Source organism: Tenrec ecaudatus, chromosome 10, assembly GCF_050624435.1.
Source record: "Tenrec ecaudatus isolate mTenEca1 chromosome 10, mTenEca1.hap1, whole genome shotgun sequence".
Classification (NCBI taxonomy): Eukaryota; Metazoa; Chordata; class Mammalia; order Afrosoricida; family Tenrecidae; genus Tenrec; species Tenrec ecaudatus.
The window spans coordinates 11667316-11694237 of NC_134539.1; the positions used below are offsets into that span (position 1 = coordinate 11667316).

General features: G+C 38.6%; 1 pseudogene; it reads left to right on the forward strand.

Annotated features, from left to right (window-relative positions):
* LOC142457751 (ADP/ATP translocase 2 pseudogene) lies at window positions 1-26922 on the forward strand (annotated as a pseudogene).

Genomic DNA, 26922 nt, shown 5'->3' on the forward strand with positions numbered 1-26922 from the left:
ATGGAGTACGATGCATCACTAAAAGGCAGTGATGAACGTATGAAGCACATCACCACATGGGAAGAACTGCATGAAATTATACTAAATGAAGTAAGCCAAGGAGAAAAGCACAAGTACAACAGGAGTCCACTGAGTTAAGCTTAAAAAATGCAAATGGGGCATAGGGGAAAAGCTACTGAGGACCAGGTAGTATGACAGGGGCCAGACCAAATCTAGGGATACATATGGTAGCCAACTAAAAAGGAGGGGGAAGAAGAAAAGAAAAATAAATGGGTAGTGGGGAACACGGCACTAACCCACCCAAGGGGCCATATTGTTTATATCTCCACAGGGAAACAGGGACCAGACTTCAACCAAGTGCTCCAAGATGTGAATCCAACATACTGGCATGAAGTAGGTAACCAGTAGAGAGGTATGAGGGGCCGGCCCAATCCCAACTGTGTGGACACTTGCCCCTCCCTCTAGAAGTTTTTATTTCAGGGGACAACACTGAAGCTGCAGCTCAGGGTGAGAGACATGTCTGATCAGAGCACATGGACGCAAATGAAGGGGAAGGAAGAGAGAATGGACTACCTCCTGGCCCACTAAGCCTTGAGGATGATATTCCTGCTCAGAGCAGCCAATCCACTGAGACTATACAGCCGCCTCACCATGAGACATGACATCCTGCTTTGACCCACAGCTCTAGAGAGGACAACACTGGGGACACAGTGTGGGAATTGCACCCAATCTGATGCCACCACACCACACCGAGGCAAAACGCTAAGGACGTTCAACAGAACAGCAAGGGGACCAGAGCAACGAAGTCCTCAGGTAATACTAAAAATAGACTTTGGGGCCAGGATGTGGCGCCCCATCAGACTCTACCAGAAAACACTCCTAAAGGTCAATAAACAGTCCTTGAAGTCACTACAGGCTTTTCTTTGTTGTTGTTGTTGGGTTTTTGTTTTTGTTGTGCCACTTACTCATTGAATGATCAGCAAATATGTTAAATTCCATAAACTTCCATATTTTTATGTAGCAAAAAAAAATTTTCATGTTTGTTGTACAAAATGAGTTCATTCATATATGCAAAAAACTTACAACATTTCTGGCCTTTAATAGAAATCTTGGCAAACTTGCATGTGTACCCCCTGAATCCCTTTAGAGGAAGGACTCGCTTGTCCAGCTTTTAGGAGAGATTTCAGAAGAAAACGTTTAGCTCTCATTCCATTCAACACTTTCTGCAGGTGTAGAGATTCAGTAAACTGAGTGTACTCTTACCAGGACAATCTATGTACAAGCCTGATCAAATGGAAAGATGGATTCTCAATCACTTTAGCCCAGCAAAGCCGGTTCTGATGTGACCCCTTGTGTCCAAACTACCCTTGGGTCAAGGCTGTCAGCCCAATGCTGTTCCTTTCTTCTTTTGTTTTACAGGTGGTGATCTCAATGATCCTTCCAATAAACTCCATGAAAAGTCTGCCTTCCTTAAACTCAAAGTGTAACATAAATGCAGTTTTCATTTATCTATTTAGTTGGATGGATGGAGAGAGGCAAATGGCAGATATAACACTAGATTTTTTTTCTTTCTCATTCTTTATATTTAATGAGATTATGTTATTAAAACCATATTAATATGAACTCAAAAGGCAGTTATGAAAAGCAATTTATTTTTTGTGTGCCAGCTAAGCAACTTTCACATTTATACAACAAATCAAGCCTATCATGACAAATTGAACTCTTAAAAGTTAATCTATAAAAAGTGAGTCTTAAAAAATAATCCTGTTGACTTATAAATGGTAGGAAATAATTCATAAATAATCAAACTAATCATCTTTATTAATAAATATCCAATATATCCTTACATGCTGAAAAAATAATTATCTTTTGGCAAATTAAATAAAAGATAAAATGTTTTGTGTACAAGCTGATGTTATGATCCTGAACTGTACTACAGTAATGATTTTAAGGATCTGGTTTTGGAAGGACTAGTAATAGGAAGAAACATACCAACCAGTTCTAAACTACAGTAATAAAAGAGAAATTGAGGACTGGAGTTAGGGATTACTCTCATGAAATTCTACATATTATATATTTAAATATATGGAAACTGAAATTTATTTTTATATCCTGGATTGGAAGATCTCATTTACTATATCTCTTTCTTCCCCAGGGCCATTGTCAAGCACCGTATATTGCCTTTTAACCAAGTTTCTAAATGCTTGCATCTGAAGAGCTGTGGGAATTTCATACAGTAAGTTACGTGTAAAGGAAAACACACACCAGAAGTAGAGGGGAACGGGGACTCATTTAGTGATTATCTTCTCCTCAGTTCTTGTTCTTTAACAAGAACAAAAGCATAAAGGATGTTAGTCTGTAACATGAGTGATTTAAGTTAACCATAGGAAGGTTTCTCAGATTGCCAATGGTCATTAAATACTGGAATGTGTTTCCAAAGGGAGGTTGTGTAAAAGGACAGAAGTAGTGCATTTAAATATGAACCAGATTTTCTAGTTATCTGGTGTAGGTTGAATGAGGGTTCAGCTTGTAGAAATAGGTGTATTTATGGTGCCCTGGTGGCATCGTGGTTTCACCAGGATGCAATCTGCCTGGTCAAAAATTCAAATGCATCAGCAAAAATGGGGGAGAAAGACCCGGCTTAACACTCCCATACACAAGGACAGTCTCAGAAACCCACAGGGAGTCATTACGGGTCAACATGGACTCAATGGCAACATGTGCGTGTGTGTTGTGTCATAAACCCTATTACATTTTCCTGGAGTTTTCAAAGAAACATTTATCCCATATCCATATTTATCGTGGATTTCAACTCTAGTAATAGTGTATTTTACTTAGAGTACCAATGGGGTGAAAAATGAGCCACATTATTAATGTTGAAAGTTAATAAATGATCTGGTGTAGATATTCCTTTAGTCTTGAATGTTTGAGGTTTCAGATATTAGAGTGAAAGCAACACTTTCATAGAGTGAATGATTGTGGTCCCCTTGTCCTGGACTGATAGCCCATATAGCGGGGTGGAGAATGACTTGAGAACTATTTGCTACACTGTCCTCAAAATTATTATCTGTGGTTTATTCTCAAACCACATCTTCTTCAATTGTGGTGAGCAACTTTCATCCAGGAAATCCAAAGCTTCATACAGATTGATCCCATCAAGCACAGAAACCCTGTATCTGCGTTTTTATGCGAGCACTATTAGTGACCCAGAACTTGTGCAAATAAGTATTTTAAAAATATATTATACACCACTACTTATCTGTGTGTTTGCCATACCGTGGTAGTTTATATATTGCTGTGATGTTAGAAACCATGCTACATGTCTCGGGTTGGATAATACACAAAAAGTTATAAGGCAGTTCACTTGATACAACCTTCATCCGAGTTTACACATCAATCACTGAAGCTAGTAAAGAACTTAAAGAATTCTACCAACTTCTTCATTCTGAAATGGATCAAATATGCAATGAAGATGCACAGACAATTATTAGTGATTAGAAGGCCAGAACTGGTAACAAAGTGGAAGGTACAGTATTTGGAAAATATGGCCTTGCTGATAGAAATTAAACAGGAGGTAGAATAGAATTTCGCAAGATTAATGACTTCTTCATTGAAAATACCTTTTTATCAACAACTTACATACCAAGCACACACATGAACTTCTCTAAATGGAATACAAAGTGGGAAGAGATTATGGAGAAACTCAATAACATTTACAAAATTAAGTCATCTGTGGAAATAGGTAATCAGATGTTCATGTGTAACTTCCGGATGAAGTTGAAAACAAAATTAAAATAAGTCCAAGAAAGGCAAAATACAATCTTGAGTATTTGCATGTGAATTTAAAGAACTCAAGAAAAACATTGACCCACTGAATCTGATAACAGAATGCCTGTCCAGTTGTCAGCTGACATGAAGAACATCACACACAAAGCAAGCACAGTCATTAATAAAGTTAAGGAAGAAAAAAATGTGGATGTCAAAAGAAACTCTAAAACTTGTCCTTGCATGTAGACTAAGTAGTTAAGTGAATGGGAGAAAAGATTAAATAAAAGAGCTGAACAGAAAATGTAATAGACAGTTTAAGAAAGAAAAGTCTTATAATAAAATTTGCAAAGACCTGGAGTTTGATAGCCAAAGAGGAAAATCATGCTCAGCATATCTCATCTGAAGAAAAATGTCTACCTTGAGTTGCAATATTGAAAGATTTCATGGGAAAAAATATGGAACAATTCAGGAAGCATCAAAAGACAGAAGACAAACACAGTCTTTGTATAAGAACTACCATGTGATCAAGAACTACTGATATTGAAGGAACAAGTTCAAGGTGCACTGAAGGCATCAGTGAAAAAACAGTTAACCAGGAATTGACAAAATAACAAAGGAAGACAGCTACCTGGCCAACCAACTGGAAGAGATCCATATGTGTGACTATTCTAAAGAAAGGTGACAAATGGAATATGGAAATTACTGAACAAAGTTATTACTATGACACAAAAGTAAGATTTTGTGGACGAGCATAGAAAAGAGATTGCCACATTACATGGACACAGAGTTAAGAGAATTTCAAGCTAGATTCAGAAGAGAATACGGCAAAAGGGATATTATTTCTAAGGATATATGGATCTTGGCCAAAAAGTAGAGAATACCAGAAAGATGTTTCCTTGGGTCTTATTGACTTTACAGAGTCAATCAACTGTGTGGGTCAGAAAGAACTATAAACATCACTGCGCTTTGTTGTGTTCAAGTGGTCGTGTGCCTAGACCAAGAGGCAGTTGTATGGATGGAACAATAGTATACTTCATGGTTTCAAATCAGGAAAGCAAGTATTGGTGAGACCTGGTCTCATGTATTTTGGATCTATTATCAGGAGAGATCAGTCCCTGGAAAAGATCTTGCTCAGAACAGAGAGTAAACAACAGAGGGCACTTCTCAACAAGATGAACTGACACAGTGGCTCCAACAATGGGCTAAATATCAAAATTGTGAAGATGCTGTAGGTCCAGACAATCTGTCCTGCTGTTTGATGTAGAATGGTCTGACATAGGGTTATTTTGAATTAGAACCAAACCAACTCAATAGCATCCAGCAACAACCACAAATATAAAGAAAAACTTGGTTAAAAAATAAATTAGAGTTTTGAATAAATAGGCTTCTCTAAAAGAAATGCTATGGAATCCTGTTGGCACTCTGGGTTAGGCCTGAACCAGTAATGGAAATGTCAGAAGTTCAAACCCACCAGTCAGTCTGTGGGAGAAAGATTAGTTTGTCTGTTCCCTTAAAAAAACAACAACAACAAAGTCTCTGACACCCGATATTAGAAACACTATGTAGGGTCTCTAAGAGTCAGAACGGACTTGATTGCAAAGATTTAATACTAATCCAGTGAAATTGAGCTGAGGAATATAGGTCAGTTCTGTTTTCAAATAATTCTCATAAAGGGGAATGAAGAATGAAATGTCAGGAATGGAACTAATTTTCTGCAGGAGAAGAGTACACACACAGAAGCTATTATATCTCTTACGCACTTCTTAATCAGCTAAGATATATTCCAAATAAAGAAATCTTCAAAACTTGATTTCCTGATAAATTTATAAAATGCATTGGATAAACACAAAGTTTAGTAATGCTGGGTACAAACTGAATTCCTTCCAATAGAAAGATGATTATCTAAATAAGAGAGCAAGAAGAAAAAACTTACTGTCTCTATTAAAAAGTTACAACTTGTTGATGGTTATCAAAAGCCTATAAAATAGCCAAAAATTCTGTAAATATCAGAGTAGAAGCGGCAAGACTTTTTAATGAAGAATTTTATCTTTTGAGTTTATTTAATGGAATTCACTTCACTCTGCTTTTCTCTCCCCTCACTCTACTCTCATAATATTGCTGTTGTGTGCAAAGGAGTTGGGTCCAAGGCATAGCGACCCTTTGGGCAAGAGAGGAGGAAACACTGTCAGCTCCTACACCGTCTCACACTTGTTTCCATGCTTGAACCCATTGTTGCAGCCACGATGTTTCTCCATCTTTTTATCCCGTCATCTACTACCACACATGCGGTCATGTAAGCGAGATCTGCCGTGCAAATGTTTCCTACAAGATTGTCAGTCTTAAGTATGTGTAGTTTTACATGAAAATGTAAGCCTTGAATATAAGCCTTGAAACCTTATAACGGAGTGCTACTACACCCTCCAGAGTCACTGAGTCCGAATTGATTCACTGGTGTTCAGTTTGGTTTCAATTTAGTAACAGTGTAAAGTGGACAGTTTAGATGCATGAAGATGTAACAATAGCAACACACACACACACAAAATCACACACCACCACTTCACTACCATCGAGTCGATGCCGATTCATAGCGACTCTCTAGGACAGGGTAGAATTGCCCCAGTGGGGTGGGTTTCTGAGAACCAGTGGGTGGCTTCGAAATGTTGACCTTCTGTATCGCAGCCCAACGTGTAACCACTTTGCCACCAGGGCTCCACTAGATGAAGCTGTTGAGGGGAGGGGGATTAAAAAAAACAAACATGAATCTTTCCTTAGACTTTATGATTTAGCGATATTGAATGTTTGAAAGATTTTGACAGAGGATCAACATGACTTTATGATTGGTTTTGCAGTATGGCAAATCACTGGGAAAGGACAAAAGTGGTCCCACTTAGCAATTATAAGATGGTGCTAAATTTCATGACTTTTTAATGCTTCTTCCTTTTCATATATAAAAGAATAGTGAAATAGCTACATTTCAAAGCTGTTGGGGATACTTAGAAGTTACACACACACACACACACACACACACACACACAGAATCTATGTGAGTGTCAAGAATTTACCGGATTAAATGGTTCACTGTACCCTCAGGCACAGGAAAGTTAGTCTATATTTTTATAAAGAAGATGATTTCCCCCTTTAATATAGTTCCTCTTTCTCTCAAGACTCCCATCCTTTCATATGTGCATAAGAATGGTTAACATAATGACGTGTCTGCTTTGAAAGGGAAACATGACATTTTCAAATAAAGCTTTCAAGGGCAGATTATATACTGCTTATACTCTGCAGCTTGTACTAAAACATCCAGGCACAGAGCGTGATTTGGGAGAACTTTGCAGTCCAATCATGAAGATGATGCGTCTGCGAGAGTCAACCTTGTGAGGAATGCTTGCGGGCTATTTACTAAGCAGATCTAATTCTACTTTAACTGGTGGATAGATTGTTGGTTTCCAAATTGGCTAGTCACGATGAATGATATTCAAACATAAAGATTAGCCGCAAAATTGTTCACATTACCATTTCCTTTTCTGAACTGTAATTTTTACAAGACAGAGTCAATGAAACCAGGTAAGTAAAATTGTGTGTATATATTTACATATGTGTTTCTTTTTTATCCTCTCCTCTTACACCTGTACTCCATTTAGTTCATCTCTCTAATTTAGTGCTAAATACCACAAAGACAGAGGGAAAAAATAGCTTTCTTCATAAAAACTTCTTGTTTGACCCTAAATTGAGCTTTGAAGGAGAAAAGAGCAATTTCAAATGCTTCCAAATGTGGAATTTCCTTTTTTTGAAGCTTTAATATTTCTTTTTCAAAGCTCTGCTTAAGGAAATGATCAGAAAATTAGCCAGTGGGCCAACTGGTTGAAATTGTCTCCATCTTGGAACATGGCTTTAATTTCAGGCAAATTTAACTATGTGATTGAGTGGCAATTAGAGCCATGTACAGTCTGGTAGTCGTGGGTTAAAATAATTTGTAAGGCTTAATTAATTGCTACAACAACTGATAGCCCTGTCAAGTTGACAAGTAAGTTCATTGATCTTAAAATTCAGCTGAGCTCAAGAGAAAGAACTGACAAAATACTTTGTAGATTGTGATGGAGAAACAGAGTTAAATAACATGTATATAGTAAAGGCTATAGGGCCAGAAGGGATCAAACAGAACAGTATTTTCCTAGAAATCATTTTACCTGCCTATCTCTAGAGTTAAGCCCCCAGGAGTCACATATATATCTTTTATGTATGATATATGAACCATTTGTTTTTTGTACTTATAATGGTCTCATACTTTATAGTGTGTACTTAACACATGATAGATAAATAAGATTCTATTCCAAGTCCATTTAATTTCATTTATAAAACCGGATATACACACATGCTAGATGAACTTCTATATGAACTGCTGATACTTTGCTATCCATGTCATCTACCTAAGGGTAAAAAGGCTGCTGTATTCACTATTTATATGGAGGGCACAATGATTATTATTTTTTTATCCTAACATTTGGAGATATTTTACTTCCTGGAGGCTCTGTATCACTTAGAATAGTAGGGCATCCCACATCAAGATTCACTTACCTTCATTTTAAGGAATGGGTGATAGAGGTAAGCAATGGGCAATCTCCCTACTTTCTCCAAGTTTCATAAAGGAGAAGTTCCAATCCTTGAACCCAATGAATACACTGTGCCATAGCAATAAAGAGCCGCAATCATGATGCTCAGCCGGTCAGGGGAAACACTACAGGGATGGCTAAAATAAGCACATCAGCGATACTAGATTTTATACCTTTGCAAACAGCCATGACTTACGTGACAAGTAATCAACTAGAAGATGGTAATTAGAAGGAAGAGCAGATTACTTAGATTGAGTGGCAGTTCCAATAACAACATTCTGGATTAACCTCAGATAACTTTGTATTTGACATCCTTGAAGTGTCATAGGAGATCATTTTAGCCTCATAGGGATCCTTTCCAGGACCTCTGGCTAGTTCTCATCCTCCAGTTCACTGCTTTGGCTAATGAAGAACTCTGCGAGTTCTCCCCACACCTCCAACAGCGAGGGTGAGCAAAATTGATGTGTATGACTTTTCAGAAGATAATCTTGCAAGAGTCAACCAGCCCTCATCCTTTATACCACCACTTATTCTTTGAATCAACTCTTTATCCTTGCTAGCTCACTTCTGATGTTAGGTATTTCCTGATGACTAAGATGCACCTACCAACAAAAAGATGCATCTAAGCAAGCCATGGCATTCCTAATTGCCTCCTATGCATGGGACGGCTGGACAATGACAAAAACAAGAATAGAATGAAGAAGAATGAATACATTTGAATTGTGATATTGTAGAACACTGAATACACCGTGGACTACCAAAAGAACAAACAAATCAATTTCAGGAACTACATCCAAAACACCTCTTACAAGCAAATATGCCCACTTTGAGGACATCATCAGTAAAAACCAATTCCCTAGAAAAGGACATCTGCTTGGTAAAGTAGAAGGCCATTAAAAATGACTCACTCACTGTCATCGAATGGATTCTGACTCATAGTGATACTATAGAACTGAGTATAGAAGCCTCTGTGGGTTTCTTAGACTGTAATTCTTTGCTGTTTTTAAGGTGTCATTCGTTAATTCTGACTTATATTTACCCTCTGATCAATGTTCATTATTTTGCTAATAGAATATCTCATGGTTGTGGTTTCAAACTGCTGACCTTGAGGTTAGCAGCCTAAATGTAACCCATAAGAGAACCCTTAACTGAGAAGAATTAACCCAATAATCACAGTAATGGACTCAAACATTAAAAATCATGAGTGTGGGGGAGCGGGGAGGAAGGGGAAAAATCATGAGGAGGGCACAGAGCTGGTCAACATTTCCCATCTGCTATACATAGAATTGTCATGAAGTGCAGTTGACAGCAACAACTAACAGAAAAGGAAACTAGTAATTAAAAAATATATAAAACTTTTCTTTGCTTCTGCTTTCTGAATTCCCAAATTGAACCATGTCCCTTTAAGGAAATAAAGAGGTAAGTTCTTACAGACTATGGATTAGTATGATGCCAGCAAGATAAAAACTGAAATGCCTATGACTTCTTCATGTGAAACCTTTATTATCAAGTCTTCCAAAGCACTAAGTATATTACCTAGTAGTTCTTAATTGCTCAAATATTTAACTAGGACAAACGGAGGCACAATGATCTCAGTTTCAAAATAGCCTATCTTCATTTGTCTCTTTTGTGTGTGCGTGTGTGTGCATCGATGTCTCTTTTGTCTAAGAGTAAGAATCTTAAGTGTGAGTGAATGTGTTCATATCCATAACTATAGTTATTAACAACCTCAATAGCTGCAGCATATCTCAGAGCCCAGAGGCTATGCGCTCTCTGCTCTATTCATCACTCACATTTCTTTAGAGTCATCTTGCCAGAAGGATTTCTTTCCACTGGTGTGAAACCTAAATTTTTATTTCACATTTCAACTGGCAGTGTACTTTTTTTCCTGCATGACTATCTTCCCAGTAGGTGTTTTAAGTTTCTCAGGAAGAGTCAAAATCTAGTGGGAAAAAGTGTGTTGGAGTCTTCACAAATGTGTATAAATACATATGATTTCAATGGGAACTTTTATTTTAGGAGGGCAAGAATCAATGAACTAAAGAGAAGATCAAACATTTCCAAAAACTAGGATGAATGATATTCCCTGATGCTTGACAGAGTTATGCAATATAGTTGAGTTCCTTAGGATATGATTCAATAAAGTCTCTACATATTTAAAATGAATTATGTCATTATATATTCATGACCATTTATTTTTAGCACATTATTGGAAAATATTGTGTCCAAAGTCTTTCAGTTATGTTGTATTAATGCTTTAATTTCACACCTTTAAAAATTTCTTATGACCAAAAACTGATATGTGACCTGCTCATCAACTTTGCTGCTTAGAGTAGAGGAGAATCATATAACTTGATACCAGACCTACAGACTTGGAACTGGCCCACCTATATAACTCTGTGAGCCGTGTCCTTAATATTGTCCTCTCTGTATACAAACATTTAGGAGTTTTACCTGTTTTTCTTCTCTAGAGAACTTACCTTAAGACTGGACTGCATTGGGTATCCATGGTTCAATTTTAAATGTTCTCCTAGAAACTTGCCCCTCTCATGAAGAAAGGAAGTCTTTGATCCATCCTTTTGAATCTTTATGCCCTCAATGTCTGTTTCCATCAAGCAAGTATGGTGGAAGTTATACAGTGAGATGTGGCTCTTAGACAATCAAAACACCATGCCTGCTCCTTTTTTTCTGTGGGGATGATCACTTTTGGAAACAGCATTCATCCCATGAGGAAGCCGAAGTAGCAGATGTAGAGAGCCACAAGGAGAGGAATTGCAACCACTGCTCCATAATCCAATGAGCTTCCTGTCAGGAACACCACTTTGTTACCCATGGGACTGAGCCATGATTGCTTAATCATGTAAACTTCTAAATTTTGTGTTGGATTGTTGTAAAATAAGCAACTGCTATTGAAATAATTACCTAAGTTGAAAAATTATCCCCAAACACTTAAAATGGGTGATGTTGACTTTGAGATATGGTCATTGTGTTAGTTTGGATAGACTCGAGAAACAAGTTCATAGAAACTCATATGTGTGTAAGAGAATTTTATATAAATGGTAATTGTACATTCAGAAAACATCCCAACGTAGTCTAATCCAATCCCATAAGTCTGATATTAGTCCATATGTCTGATAGCAATCTATAAAGTCCTCTTCAGACTCATGAAACACTTGCAATGATGCTGAATGCAGGGCAATCACAGGCCAGTGGGTAGAAAGTGTTTGGATTCAGTGGTGTTGTAAGCTTCTCGGCACTGGCAGTGGTCTCCGCGTGGCTTCTCCAGACCCCAGAGTACGGGGTCTATCAGCATAGTGTCATGTGTCTTGTCATTAGAGCATCTCCAAGGATATGAGGAGTGAGATAGTGTCTCCTGTTTCCAAGAAGGAATACAGGATTTCCCAGAATTCTCAGGAGAAGGACATGCCCACACAGAAGCCTCATTGACTAGGATCCCATTGATGAAATCGACTTCACCTTTAACTCTTAATCCTATCAAGTCCCAAATTGACACTAGATTATGTAACTACCAGAGCCATGAGGGAAAATTCAAATCACTTTGAGGAGATATTTAGCAAAAGCCCACAGAGTCTAAAGGTGAAGATATATTTATGGTGAACATATGGCTGGGAATTAATGAAGGGAATCTTTGCTATATAGTTATTGTTGTGCTTTGAGAGTCCATTATGTGTTTGAAATACGATTCCTTTGTTAGCTATACAATGTGCAAATGTTTTATGTCAATAGCTTTGAAAAATCACTTATGGAAAATTTTGAAGAGTTTTGTGGTTGTTGCTGTTGTCCAATCATTTCAACCCCTAGGGACTCCATGTATACAGAGTCAAAGTGTCCCATAGGATCTCAGAGTTATAACCTTTTATACAGCAGACTGCTGGGCTTGTTTAACCAGGTCCCTCTGGATGGATTTACAGAGCCGAATTGTAGTTGAGCACTTTACCATTTGTGCAATACAGGAATGCCAATATTGAAAAGTAGACATTCTTAACATCGCCAATTTCAGATTTATTATTATTCTAAAGAGAGTTACATTTATTGTTCTATCGAGGAGATTTTTGCCTTATCCAAAGCTACACCGGACTTCTCCTTTGCTCTCTTTCAAATGGTTTATAAATTAACATATTATAGTACTTTGAGTTAATTTTTATGTGTGGTCAAAGAACAAGAATTGGATACAGATTTTTTTCATTTTATCTGTAACAGAGATGCAATTGTACCAGCAATGTTTGTTGACTGGCCCCCCACTGAATTGTTCATACCATGCTGAAAATCAGTTGATCTTATTTAAATAGCTCTCTTTTTTTACTCTTTATTCTATTGTATAATTGCAGGCCAAAAAGCCCTACTACTAGGTGTGTGACTCTGGGTTGAGGAAACAAATTTACAGATACTCATATGTGCAAAAGAAAGAGTCTTATATCAAAGAGTGGTTGTATATTAAGAAAACATCCAAGTCCAGTCCAGATCAAATACATAAGTCTGATATTAGCCCATATGACGATACCAGTCTATAAATTCCTCTTCAGACTCATGCAACATATGCAATTACACCAAATACAGGAAGATCACAGGCCAGGGTGTGGAAAGTCTTGTGAATACAGTGGAGGTGGCAGCCTCTCAGCGCTGGCATGGGTCTCCCTTTAGCTCCTCCATCTCCAGGGCTCTGGCTCCAGCAGTGTAACTCCATGTGTATTGTCAACAGGAATGTCTCACAGGGAGACTGTCTTGCCTCCAGTGAGTTTTTTATCTCCATCACACTTCCAAATGAAATCATCAAGCTGTTACCTGATTGCCAGGGTAAACTCAACTCCTTCACAAGTTGACAGGAGATAATTTAACTGCCACACTAGGGTTACAGTTCATTCATGCAGATGTTAATTCCTAAAATGTACATACTTCTGTGCTCAGGGGATGACTGCAGATAAGTCATTCCAGTAATACATTTTTCTCCTTTGTCTTAGTCTTCTTAAGATGACTTAAAAGGACCAAAAAAAAAAAAAGTCCAGTCAAAACTATGATTTCTAAGGAGATTTGCTAGGCCAGGAATTCAAGGCATACAGTTTCCCACAGAAGTGAAAGTCGAGATGGTGTCAAAGAGGTAATATTGGCATATTTTCTTAAAGGTCACCACAATCATGGGACTTATCAAGAAGCTTCACAAAATGCTGTACTAGGGAGAAAAAGGTCAGGAAATTTGCATTGAAGATAATTTTTGAGAAACATTACACCATCCACCTTAAGGTCTAGTCCTACCCTTTCACACTTTTTTTTGTTTCCCCAATTCAAAAATAATATTTTAAAGGGACACGATTTGAGTCCAATGAAGGTGGAAAAATTGCTATTTTGATGTGATGTAAATGGAGGGCTGCAGAAATCTTTCAGGAAGGGTTTGAGATGGAAACAAACCCTTCAGGAATGAATACATCTCAAAAATGTATAGATCTAGAGTGAGAACATGTCAAAAAATAGAAATGTCACATCTTGATATTTTTGTTTAATAATTGTTGCTATGGTTTTGTTGCCATATATTTTACTTATCCTAATATTTATCTGTAAAATCAACTTTCACCTATACATATTACATTTGTTGCCATATATATAATAACTCTTAAAAAATCAAGTAGTTATAGGCCTTTTACTTTATTCTTATGTTTAAAAAATTTTTTAATTTGTTCTTTTATCTTTCCATAAAATTTTAAAGACAACTTAATGTAAATACTGGAATATAAGCCAACCTAAGTACAAGCTGAGATACCTAATCATTACCTGGGAAACCAGAAAAACTGATTGACTCGAGTATAAGCCTAGGGTGGAAAATGCAGGAGCTATTGGTGAGTTTCAATAATCAAAACACAAGCCTTTAGGTAAAACACCAAACTATTAGGGCCATTAATGATGGAATTGGGACAAACCTGAGAACCTTGGCACAAGGAATACATATGCTATTGGAAATAGGGAAGGACACAACTAGAGGGGTCACAAATTGACAAGTGGGATATAATGAAGATATATCACTTGTGTATAGTGAAGAAATTCACCAATAGATTAATAAGAGAGTCCACAGATTGGGAAAACATCTTTAGCAATGACACATCAGACAAAGGCCTTATTACTAAAATCTACAATACTTTGCAAGCTTACAATAAGAAAAAACTCACTGCCCATTAAGGAGCTGGGCAAAGGACCTGAACAGAAGTTTCACAGGGCCAGAAATCCAAATGGCCAATAAGCATATGGGAAAATGTTCCTGATCATTAGCCATAAAATAAATGCAAACTAAAACAACTATCTAACACCCTCAAAGATAGCCCAACTCAAAAAATCAGAAAGCAACAAGCGTTGGAGGGACTTTGGGGAGATAGGAAATCTTTTCCACTACTGGTGGACCTGTAGGTACGTACAGTCATTATGGAAATAGATTTGGCATATCTAAAACAGATGGAGATTAACATATGACCCAAGAATCCCCCTCCTAGGAACATACCCAGAAGAGACAAGAAACAAACTACGGCCAGACATCTGTGCTCCAATGTTCATTGTGGCACAGTTCAAAATTGCATGGAGTTGGAAGCACCCAAATTTCCATCAACAGACAAATGGATCGAAAAACTGTGGTACATCTATACAATGGAGTACTATGCATCCCTAAAAAGCAGTAATGAATGCATGAAGCACATTGCCACATGGGACGATCTGGAGGAAATCACACTAAGAGAAGTAAGCCAAGCACAAAAGGAGAAATACAACATGATTCCACTGAGGTAAGCTTTTAAAAAACAAACAAACAAACATGCATAGGGGAAAAACTACTCAGATGAGGTACAGCAACTATGGTAGGGGTCAAACCCAATCCAGGGATACATATGGCAGCCAACTAAATAAGATGGGGAAAGAGAGAGAAAACAATGACATGGAGGGGGTGAGGGGATGGGGAAGCAGGGAACTAACCTACCCAAGGGGAGAGTATTGTTTATATCTCCACAGGAGAGGGAGAGAGAGACCAGGCTTCAACCCAATGTGCTAAGACGTGAATACAACATACTGGGATGTACCAAGGTACCAAGTCTGCGGGGCCGGCCCCAATCACAGAGAACAGCACTGGGGCTACAGCTTGGGTAGAGGGGCACATCAGAATAGAGCACATGGGAGAAATGAAAAGGGATTAAGAGGAAGGAGAGGACATCCTTGTCCACCTAGCCCCAAGGATGATGTTCCTTCTCTGAGTAGACAATGCACAGAGTACTGTATGGCCAGCCATACCACAAGACATGATATTCCCTCACTAAATCTTAGCACTATGGGGGACAACACTGGAGACACAGTGCAGGAATTGTGAACAATCTGACCCCATCACACTGGGGTGAAACACTGAGGACACGCAACAGAGCAGCAAGGGGAGCAAAGCGATGAAATCCTGAGGGAATACCAAACACAGACTTTGGAGGCAGAGTGTGGCACCCCATCAGACTTGACTGGAAAACACTCATAAAGGCCAAAAAAACAGAACTTGAGCTATTTATAGGCTTTTCCATTTTTGTCAGTGGCTTTCATTTTATTATTGTTCTCTTGTTGTTGTTACCGTTTTGTTGGTTTTGACCTCCTTTGCTGCTTTACTTGGCTTTGCCTACTTTTTGCACTTATTAATATATTTGCATGTCTATCTAGATAAGACAGGCAGGATAAATAATTTGGAGTTGAAAAGAATGGGATCAATGGTTCCAGGGGGATACGGGAGAAGGGGAGGTGAGAGAAGGAAGGGGTGGGTGGGAAACCAATCCTGGGACAAGGGAACAACATGCGAACTAAAATCAATGGAAAGAAGGGCATAGGCTGCCTAGTGGGGCTCAATCAAGGGACATGTAACAGTGAGAAATTGCTAAACCCAAATGTAGGCCGAACATGATGGTGGGACAAGAGGATAGAACCAGGAGATAAAGGACATTTATAGATGTCTAAACACAGGCATGCACACATGTGTGTATATATATATATATATATATATATATATATATATATATATATATATATATATATATATATATAATGCTCACATGTAAATATATAAAATGAGAGGGAATAGAACTACATACTCATATCTATATGTTAAGAATAAAGTTTGCAGATTCACATTGGGCATCGACTCAAGTACTTCTTCAACACAAGAACACTTCGTTCTAACAATCCAGCATTCTGCAATGATCACTTTTCCAACACAATTGCTGAAGACAAAATGGGTGCCTAAGGAAATGTGGTGAAGAAAGCTGATGGTGCCCGGTTATCAAAAGATATAGCATCTAGGGTCTTAAAGGCTTGAAGATAAACTAGTGGCCATCTAGCTCAGAAGCAACAAAGTCCACATGGAAGAAGCACACCAGCCAGTGTGATTATGAGGTGTCGATGGGATCTGGGATCAGGTATCAGGCATCTAAGACCCAGAACAAAATCATACTCAATGTGAATGGGGGGTTGTGGGGGGACATGGAGTGGATACCCAATGCCCATCTCTAGACAATTGGACATCCCCTCATAGAGGGGTCACAGGGAAGAGATGAGCCAGCTAGGATGCAGTGTAGCACTGATGAAACACACAACTTTCCTTTTGTTCTTTGGTGCTTCCTTCCACCAACTATCATGACCTCAATTCTACCTTACAAATTGGATTAGAACAGAACATGCCCTCTGCTACCAATAAGAGCTAGCAACACAGGGAATCCAGAATAGATAAACGTCCTCAGGGCCAACAATGAGAATAGAGATACCAAGAGGATTAGGGTGGGGCAGGGGGAACTGATCACAAGAATCAATCCCAAGGGGATGAATAATGGAAAATTGGGTGAGGGGCTACGGAGGACCATGTACGTTATGAAAATAATAATCTATAACATCAAGGGTTTGTGAGGGAGAGCAGAAAGAGAAAGGAGGGGGAAGAAATGGGGAACTGATATCAGGGGCTCAAGTGAGAAGAGAAGGTTTGAAAATGAGGATGGCAGCCTATGTGTAAATGTGCTTGACACACTGATCAATGTATGGATTGTGATAAGGCTTGTAAGAGCACCAAATAAGAGTAAGAAAAAACATCCACAACAAAAATAAATAACTGTCAGCTGCACATTACTAATACATAAACACACAACCTACTTCTGTATTTTGGTGTTGTACATTCTAATCCAAAAATAACGCTTCCAGAGCTACTTCCTCTAAAGTAGGAAGTCGGTTTCTTCTTCATAGTCTGTTCTTAGTCTGGAAGCTCTGCTGAAACCTGTCCCTTTGGGCGACCCTGCTGGCATTTGAAATACCAGTGACACGGCTTCCAGCATCACAGCCACACACAAGGCACCAGAGTGCAACAAATTGACAAACAAGTGTTTATTACAAACAAACTTGTCTTAGAAGAAGTACAGCCAGATTACTCCTTAGATGCAAAAATGGTGAGACTTCAACTTACTTACTATGGATATGCTGTCCAAGAGAACAGTCCCTGGAAAAGGACATCAGACTTGGTAATGTAGAGAGGCAGTGAAAAGAGGAAAGCCTTCAACGTGATGAATGTGCACAGTTGTTGCATCATAGACTCACGCATACGACCAATTGTGAGGATTGTGCAGGACCAGACTGTGTTTCATCCTGTGGTGCATGAAGACTATGGGTTAGACCCAACTCCATGGTATCTAACACCACCACCTTCTAACCTTGCTATATTTTCTCATTACTACCTCTTGTCAACATTTTATAGCATCTTTGAATTATTGGACATAAACAAACATATTGATGCAAAAAAAACCCCATGATTTTATTTTTCCTCTCTCGATCTCTATGCTATTGATGTATTTTTCTGCTTCTGTTGCCCTGGAATGAATTAGTAAAATGTGTTGAACAGTAGTAAAGAGAGTTGGTATCCTTGGCATAGTTTTGATCATATAAAGCTTTCCCAATCCAATGTGATGTTCATTGTAGAATTTCTATAGATGGTTTTTGACATATTGACAAAATTCTTTTCCATTTTTAGTTCAATGCAAATTTTTATCATGAAAGTTTTTTATATTTTTCAAATATGATTTTTGCAAATATTGGAATACTCCTAATGTTTTTCTTGTTCTGTTACTATGGTGAGTTGTTTTGATTGACTTTCCAGTGTTAAAATTCTCTTGAATTTTTAGGGTGAAATTCATTTTATTGTGAAAAACTCTCATATGTTGTTGGATTTGGTATACTGAAATTATGTTAAAAATTCCCATCTCTATGAGCGATATTACTTTGTTTTCTTTCAAGGTCCTCATCTATATTTTGTTATAAGGTTAATGGTGGGTTCATCGAGTAAGTGGGAAAATATTCCCTCAGATAGATTTACATTTCTAGAAGTTTGCATAAAGTTGCTATTATATCTTCTTCAACATTGGGTAGAAATCACCAAACATATCTGTTTCTGGGTATTCTTTGCAGAAAGTTTTAAAGTATTGATAACATTTCTTAAAAGAATTTGAATTCTTAAAAGAATTGAGAATTATTCAGGTGATTTATTTTTCTCGATTAAGTTTTTTAAAGTTTTAAGGTACAATGGACTATCAGAAGAACAAGCAAATCTATCTTGCATGAAGTACAGGCAAAATGCTCCTTGGAAGGGAAACTGGCAAGACTTTATGTTACTTATTTGGACATTTTATCAGGTGGGAGCAGTCCCTGAGAGAAATCCTGTGTGTTAAGGGAAGGGTGAAAGAAAAGAGGAAGACTATATCACTACTATCAATGGATACAGTCCTCTATCACTACTATCAATGGATACAGTCCTCTATCACTGCTATCAATGGAGACAGTCCTTTCAATATTGGCTTCAATATAGCAACAGCTGTAAGCATGGCACAGGACCGATGCATGTGTCCCATTGTACGTGAGATCAGTAGGAGTCAGAGAGGACTAGACAGTAGATAACAGCAACAACATGAACTTTGTCCATTTAATTCAAATATCAAATTGTCATAAAATTTGTATTCGTTTTCTATTGCTGTGGAACAAGACTATAGTACATAACACATTAGATAGGTGTTATCTTGAGATATGCATAATTTTCAAAGTTATTTTATGTGATTTACAGGAATATCCTTCCTTACTATTTAAATGGGTCAATTTGTCATTGTCTTTTTTATTTCTTTATATAAGAGGGGATTGAGGCTATTGATATTTATTAAAAACTCACTTTTTGTCTCATTGATAGTCATCATTACTTTGTGTTCTCTACCATTATTTAAATTTTTATCCTTTTACTTTTTTCAAAGTTGTACTGTCTTAATTTTTGAATATTTGGATATCACAAATCTGGGCATTGCATCAAAACCAAAATAATAATCATAATAATAAAGAAAAAAAGCAACAAACAGATTCACTGCCACTTAGTTAACTCCAACTCATAGTGATCCTATAAGACAGGGTGGACATACAGCTTTGCGTTTCTGAGATTGTAACGCTTTAGAGAGTAGAAAGCCACATCTTTCTTCCATGGACTGAAAGGAGATTCACTTAAAGCACACATTAACATAACACAGAATAATCTATTCCTAGAGGGGATTATCATTGCAGGTGGGTGGTTGTGAAGTGCCAGGGGTCCATTCCGATTCCTGGAAACATCGCCTGGTCCTGCTACATCCTCACAAGAGCCCAGTTTGGCAGCCCCTGTGTCAATCCATCTTGTCAAGGGTCTTCCTCTTATTCAATGCCCTTCTACTTTACCAAGCATGACGTCCTTTTCCAGGGTCTGGTCTCTCCTGACAGCATATCCAAAGTACTAAAGACAAAGTCTTGTCGTCGATATTTCTAAGGAGCATTCTGATTGTACTTCTTCTAAGAGAGATGTGTTTGCTAGTATTTGTAACATGTTTGGGGGACACAAATTAACCCCAAGTAAGGCAGATGTAGCTACCATACCAAAAAAAAAACCCCAAAAACATATCGAGGATTGCCAGAAGCCTCCAGATATAGGGAGAAGTATGTAATGCTTTCTCTCAAAAGAAAACAAGTCGTTTAACATCATGATTTTGGCCTTCAGTCTCAGGAACCATGAGACAATCTATTTCTGTTTGCTTTTTTTCTATTCTTATAAACTGCTTGATTTAGCTGGTATTTTTTTAAGGCAGCTTTGAGAAACCAAGGCAGTTATGAAATACCTATAAGGCTGCTTATTAAATTTTAGAGTTAATTCTACTGCCACGCAATGATATGGTCTGGTCCATATCTTCTTGAAATTATTCAAAGCCATAAGATTTATTTCTCAATATGTTATTAGTACTAATCAGTAAAATGGTCCATCAATGTTACAATCTGAAAAGACAATTAATATTAATAATAATTACAATAAATATGTTTCATACTATACATTTGTGGCAAACTATTTGATATTATACTATATCAGTTTTTTTCCAGTTACTATTTGTTAATTCTAAAGATTTTGTCACCTAGTCTGGGTACTTTAGAGAAAGAAATCCACAGAAACTCATGTATAAGAGAGAGTTTTATATAAAGGTTAAGTGTGCATCAAGAAAATATCCTAACCCAGTGCTGCCCAAGCCCACAAGTCCAACATTAACCCATATGTCCAACACCAGTCCACAAAGTTCTCCTGCATCTCACAAAGCAGACACAATAATGCTGACTGCAGGAGGAAAGCTGAGTCAGTGAATGTGTAAGCATCTCAGCACTGGCAGGGTCTCCACATGACTGCTCCAACATCCAGAGCTGCATTGGGTTAGGTCCATGTAGCTTCTCCTTGGAGATGTCTTGCAGGAAGTGCGCCTTGTAATCTGAAGCAGGAAACTGCTAAGGCAGCTGCACCCTGGTCTGATTATCACAAAGCAAGAGATCGGAGAACTAGAAAGGCGAGGCTCACTGAGCCATTATCCCTTTGCCCTTCAATTAACCGCATATGCCATGTTGGCACAATAAACTAACTCACCTAGGTTAGCTTTCCACTAATCCGGAACAAATGAAGATCTCAGAAGCAAGTGAGGACAGACTAGGAATTTACTTTCATTGATACAATTATGAATGCATCCCATTTTGGGCTATTCTCCCCAGGATTAAATGATTTCACTCTGGATTAAAAGATTAGGTAACTCCCAACCTAGTGTTTCATCTGAGAAAAGGAGGAAATACACATTTAGGTTTTTGAGTCAGGGGATGAATGATTCATTCTTTGCAAACAAGCTTTTTCCCATTTAAACTGACTTAACAATACATTTCTGTTTTTCCAGCCTTTTGTTGAGTTGATCCACAGCTCATGTTTCACACTGAATGCTTGGATATGCCTTAAGGGATGTAAAAAATTATTCTAAAATGAGTTTAAGCATCACTCCCTCTGGATGGTAATAGTGGGAGGCAATCATTATTGTAAACTGCAAGAAATATGACAGACAGAAGAAGACAAAAAGTAATGTAAACATAAAAACATCACCCCAAATACTTTAATCTCTAGGGAAAGATACATATAGGCAGCCCTTTTCAGACATTGTTATTGTCATGACGGGGTAAAGGTTTTGCTAATGCTTCGGTTTTCAAGGAGGATCTTCTTCGCTGGACTTTGTTTTCTCAATGCTCACAGATGGTTCATCATATGGTTCACTTGAAATGATGCTCCTCTCTCTTGCCCTCCACTTTGTTTTTCTGAGAAGACCTTTGATATCTGGTAAGGACCCACCTGGATTAGCTTCGTATTTGGAAAATACGTTGAAATATAGAATATCTGAACCTAAGGAGATTCCTGCAAAGTGAACTCCTTGCTCTTGTTAGCATACACATTTCAGAAACTACTCCAAAAACCTATACCAGCTCCAAAGTCCAGGATGCCTCACCCAGGCAAAAGTCCATTTGCAATGCTGATGTATGACTGTTTTTGTGCCAGTGAGTCTGTTTCGACAAATTGAGTCCCCAGTGTGCAGAATGGAACCCCTTCATACAGTATTCAAGCTGTAGAACTTTCCGAAGCACACTGTCTCCCATACAAGTGCTAACCAGGACCGATCCTGTTAACTTCGAAGATCCAAGGAGATCGGGCAGGTTCAGGGTGGTATAACCTTGGTTTTGACCTACAGCCTTTCAACTGGTAGTCAAATATTTAAAAGTTTTCTACCCCCAAAGACTCTATTGGACAAAATAGAATCTCATAGATGGGAATCTGTGAAAAATCATTCAAGGAGCCAGTCTTGATTCTTAGCAGCACCTCTCTCCCATCCAGTGTGAAGCTTTAAAAATTACCCACCAATTGTCTGATCTCAGATCCTCAGTCTCTTATGCCACGTTTAAAGCCCGAAAGAGCACGCTAACAACATTATCTCTATCTAACGACAAAAAGAGGCAATAAACTAATGACTCGATTTACTTGTGTGTTCTCATATTTCTCCATATGGAGAAAAATATTACGTTGTTGCAAGCAAAAAAATAAAACATGATTACAAATTGAAGTTATAATAAAATATTCCTGGTGATTAATGCTTGCTCATACCTTTAATTTCCAGAGCAGCTGTTTTCCAAGAAGTACCACAACCCCAATAAGAACGGACACCAGACAGTTTGATTCAGCTGGCTGGCTCCATCAATGCGTGCTGTCAATTGTTGGATTTTACTCTATCTTGGTTTCCTGGTCTACAAGAGAGGGGCAAGAATACTATTTGGAACAATACCTGGTTTATACTAGATTCACTATTGTTTTTATCTGCAAGGAAATATATCATCAAGCATTAGTCAAAGAAACATTGTCTCCACTGAGTCACTTCCAATTTATGTCAAAACCTGGACCATTAGGAAGATGATTGCAATGTATCTCTTATTTTAAAAGGGGGAGCATCAACATACAAAAGTTAACGATGTTGCTATTTAGATGCCTTCAATTTAGCACTCATTCACTGAGGCCCTTTGGACAACAGAAGAAAACATTGCTCTGTCCTCTGTGATCTTCATAGTTAAGTTCGAGCACATTGTTGGAGCCCCTGTGTGAATCCATCTCATCAGTCATCACCTTTTCCTCTGCCCCTCAGCTTTATTTTATGTTTTAAGTTTTTTATTAAAAAAATCATTTGCTATCTTTACTTCTAAGAAGCATTCTGGCTTTACTTCTTTTGAAATATATTTATTAGTTCTTGTGTCTGTCATTGATATCTTAAATATTGTTCACCAACACCAAATGCATCCAAATGCAACCCAAATGCATCAATTCTTCTTCGGTCTTCATATTTATTGCCCACCTTTCACATGCATATTTTGCAATTGAAAATGCCAAGTCCTGTGCTAGGGAAATATCAATCTTCAAGGTGGCTTGTTGCTCTTTAATGCTTTAAAGAAGTTTTATGCAGCAGATTTTCCCAATGTAAGACATTTGATTTCTTGACTGTCGGTTCCATGAGCATTGAACAGTTTGTCCACGTAGATTAAACACTTGACAATTTCAATCTTTTCTCCATTTATGATGCTGTTGTCTGCTGCTCCATTTTTGATGTTTTCCTTTTCTTTACATTGAGTTACGATGTGCAGTGAAGGCTGGTTTTTTATCTTCGTAAGTGCCCTCAGTCCAGTTGTCATTCAGTGAGCATATCGTGCACCTTCCTCTAACTGTGATGCCCTGTTGTCCACCTTCTCTGATCGCTCCCACAGCATGTAAATTGGATAGGTATGGTGAACGAATACAATCCAGACACATAGCTTTCCTGATTTAAAAAAAAATACAGTTTTCTCACAGACGCCTTCAATTTTGCAACTCTGAGTGTTGTTTTCTTCGATGCTTTCAGTTTGAGGTATGCTGAATATGCTTGCTTGCTTAGGCTAGGTCTCTGCACTTCCCAGAATAGTGCTTCAGTCTGTGCCCTGGAGCTGCCTTGATGACTCTCTGTTCAGTTCTTTTCCTTTACCACATCATTTATTTCAGGAGCTTTAGGTTTTCTATTTTCAAAATCATGCCGCTGATTCTCTTTTGACACCCACTTTGACATTTTCTTCCTTTCTTGTATGTTCTAGCTTATGACCTCCTATTTCCTTCATGTGTGATGCTCTTGATGCCATGCCTCCACCAGTCTGATCCTCGGTCACTCATGTTCAATGAATCAAATGTTTTCTTGAGATAGTCTTTCAATTCAGGTGTGATATACTCAAGGCTGTACTTTCACTCAAGCGACATTGATTTATTTTTCTTCAACTTCTACTTTGACTTGCATATGATCCATGTATGGGCTCTCCTATAGTTGGTCTCTGGGCTTGTTTTGACTCATTGGTGGCTTGCTTGAGCTTCTCCATAATCTTTTTCCAGAGTCCTATTTTGTCTGTGTATTGCATCTGGTGAATTCCACATGTACAGGTGTCATTTCATTGAAAAGGGATATTTGCTACGACGAAGTCTTTGGTCTTGCAAAATCCTATTATGAGATCTCCAGCTCTGTTTCTAAAACCAAGGACACAGTTTCCAACTACTGATCATTCTTTCTTTCCTTCCAATTTTTGAAATTTAATCACAAGTAGTTTTCAATGCATCTCGAGTGCATGTTTGATCATTTTCAGACTCAAAAACGTGGTCGAATTCTCCAATTTTCCATTACTATCTTTAGTTGCTGGGGTGGAAATTAGAACAACGGTTGTACGAACTGGGTTACCATATAGGGATATAGATATTATCCGATGACATGCAGCATTGATCTTCAAGAGATACCTGAATATGTTCTTTTTATGATGAGTATAACACCATTCCTCTTAACTTTTCAATTTTCCAGCCTAGTAAACACATGATTTTAATACTCAGAGTGGTCAATACCAGATTATTACAGCTTACTAATGCCATGGTACTACTAATCATTATGCCTTCTATTTCATTTCTGATGACTTCCAATTTTCATGGATACATACCCCATTCAGTAAATTTTCCATTATTAGTGGATGTTTACAACTGTTGTTTCTAATTTTGAGTCTTGACTCATCAGCAAATGAAAGTCCCCAAAGCTTTGCCCTATTCACATTACTAGTATTGACTTAAAGGACCCTGTCTGTACAATGTGCTATCGGTCGGGCTGCTAAGCACCAGGTGTCAACCAAGCTGCTTCTCTGTAAGAGGAAGCTGAGACTTTCAGTGTCCATAAAGATTTACACTCTAGAAACTCAAGGGGGCAGTTCTACTCTGTATTTTAGCAGCCCTGCAAGTCAGAACTGAGTCAATAGCAGTGACATTGTTGTTGTTTTTTCCCCCAGAATTCTACTTTGCGGAAGCAATTCCTCTCTAACTGGATGTTGAGTTCCTTCCATCCTGAAGAGCTCATCTACTGGTACTGTCTCAGACGATGGTCCTCTGCTTGCATACTGCTTTCCATGTTTCACCCCTCACAAATGGACAGCTGGTTTCTTATTACAGTTCTGGGGTGGAGCCAAAGTGGAAGAGAAAACATTGTAGACATTCTTAGATTTTGTTAGTCCTTTAGGCAAGGAAATTATATCATTCAATATATTCTGGCAGAATATGCACAGGTACTACAAAATATAGTTTATTGCAATCTTTGCCAAATTTTCATAAACCTAAAAGTGTATAAAAAACAAGACCCCCAGAGCCCCGGAGTCAGAACCGGTTCCTGTTCCATCTAAGCGGTCGCCCGTCACCTCATTCTCTTCCAACATAACAGATGCCTCTGTGTCCTTCGCCAAGGACTTCTTGGCAGGTGGAGTGGCCGCGGCTATCTCCAAGACGGCGGTAGCGCCCATCGAACGGGTCAAGCTGCTGCTGCAGATGCAGCACGCCAGCAAGCAAATCACCGCAGATAAGCAGTACAAGGGCATCATCGATTGTGTGGTTCGTATCCCCAAGGAGCAGGGAGTTCTGTCTTTCTGGCGTGGTAACCTGGCCAATGTCATCCAATACTTCCCCACCCAGGCTCTCAACTTTGCCTTCAAAGATAAATACAAGCAGATCTTCCTGGGTGGTGTGGACAAGAGGACCCAGTTCTGGCACTACTTTGCAGGGAACCTGGCATCAGGCGGTGCCGCGGGGGCCACATCTTTGTGCTTTGTGTACCCTCTTGATTTTGCCCATACCCGTCTAGCAGCTGATGCGGGCAAAGCCGGCGTCGAACGGGAGTTCAAAGGCCTCAGTGACTGCTTGGTTAAAATCACCAAGTCTGATGGGATTAGGGGACTGTACCAGGGCTTCCCCGTGTCTGTGCAGGGAATTATCATCTACTGGGCTGCCGACTTCGGCATCTATGACACCACAAAGGGAATGCTTCCGGAGCCCAAGAACACCCACATCTTCGTCAGCGGGATGATTGCACAGTCCGTCACAGCCGTGGCTGGGTTGACTGCCTACCCATTTGACACCGTTCGTCGCCGAATGAGGATGCAGTCCGGGCGCAAAGGAACTGATATCATGTACACCAGCACTCTGGACTGCTGGAGGAAGATCGCTCAGGATGAAGGGAGCAAAGCGTTCTTCAAGGGTGTCTGGTCCAATGTGCTCAGAGGCATGGGTGGTGCCTTTGTGCTGGTCTTGTACGATGAAATCAAGAAGTACACATAG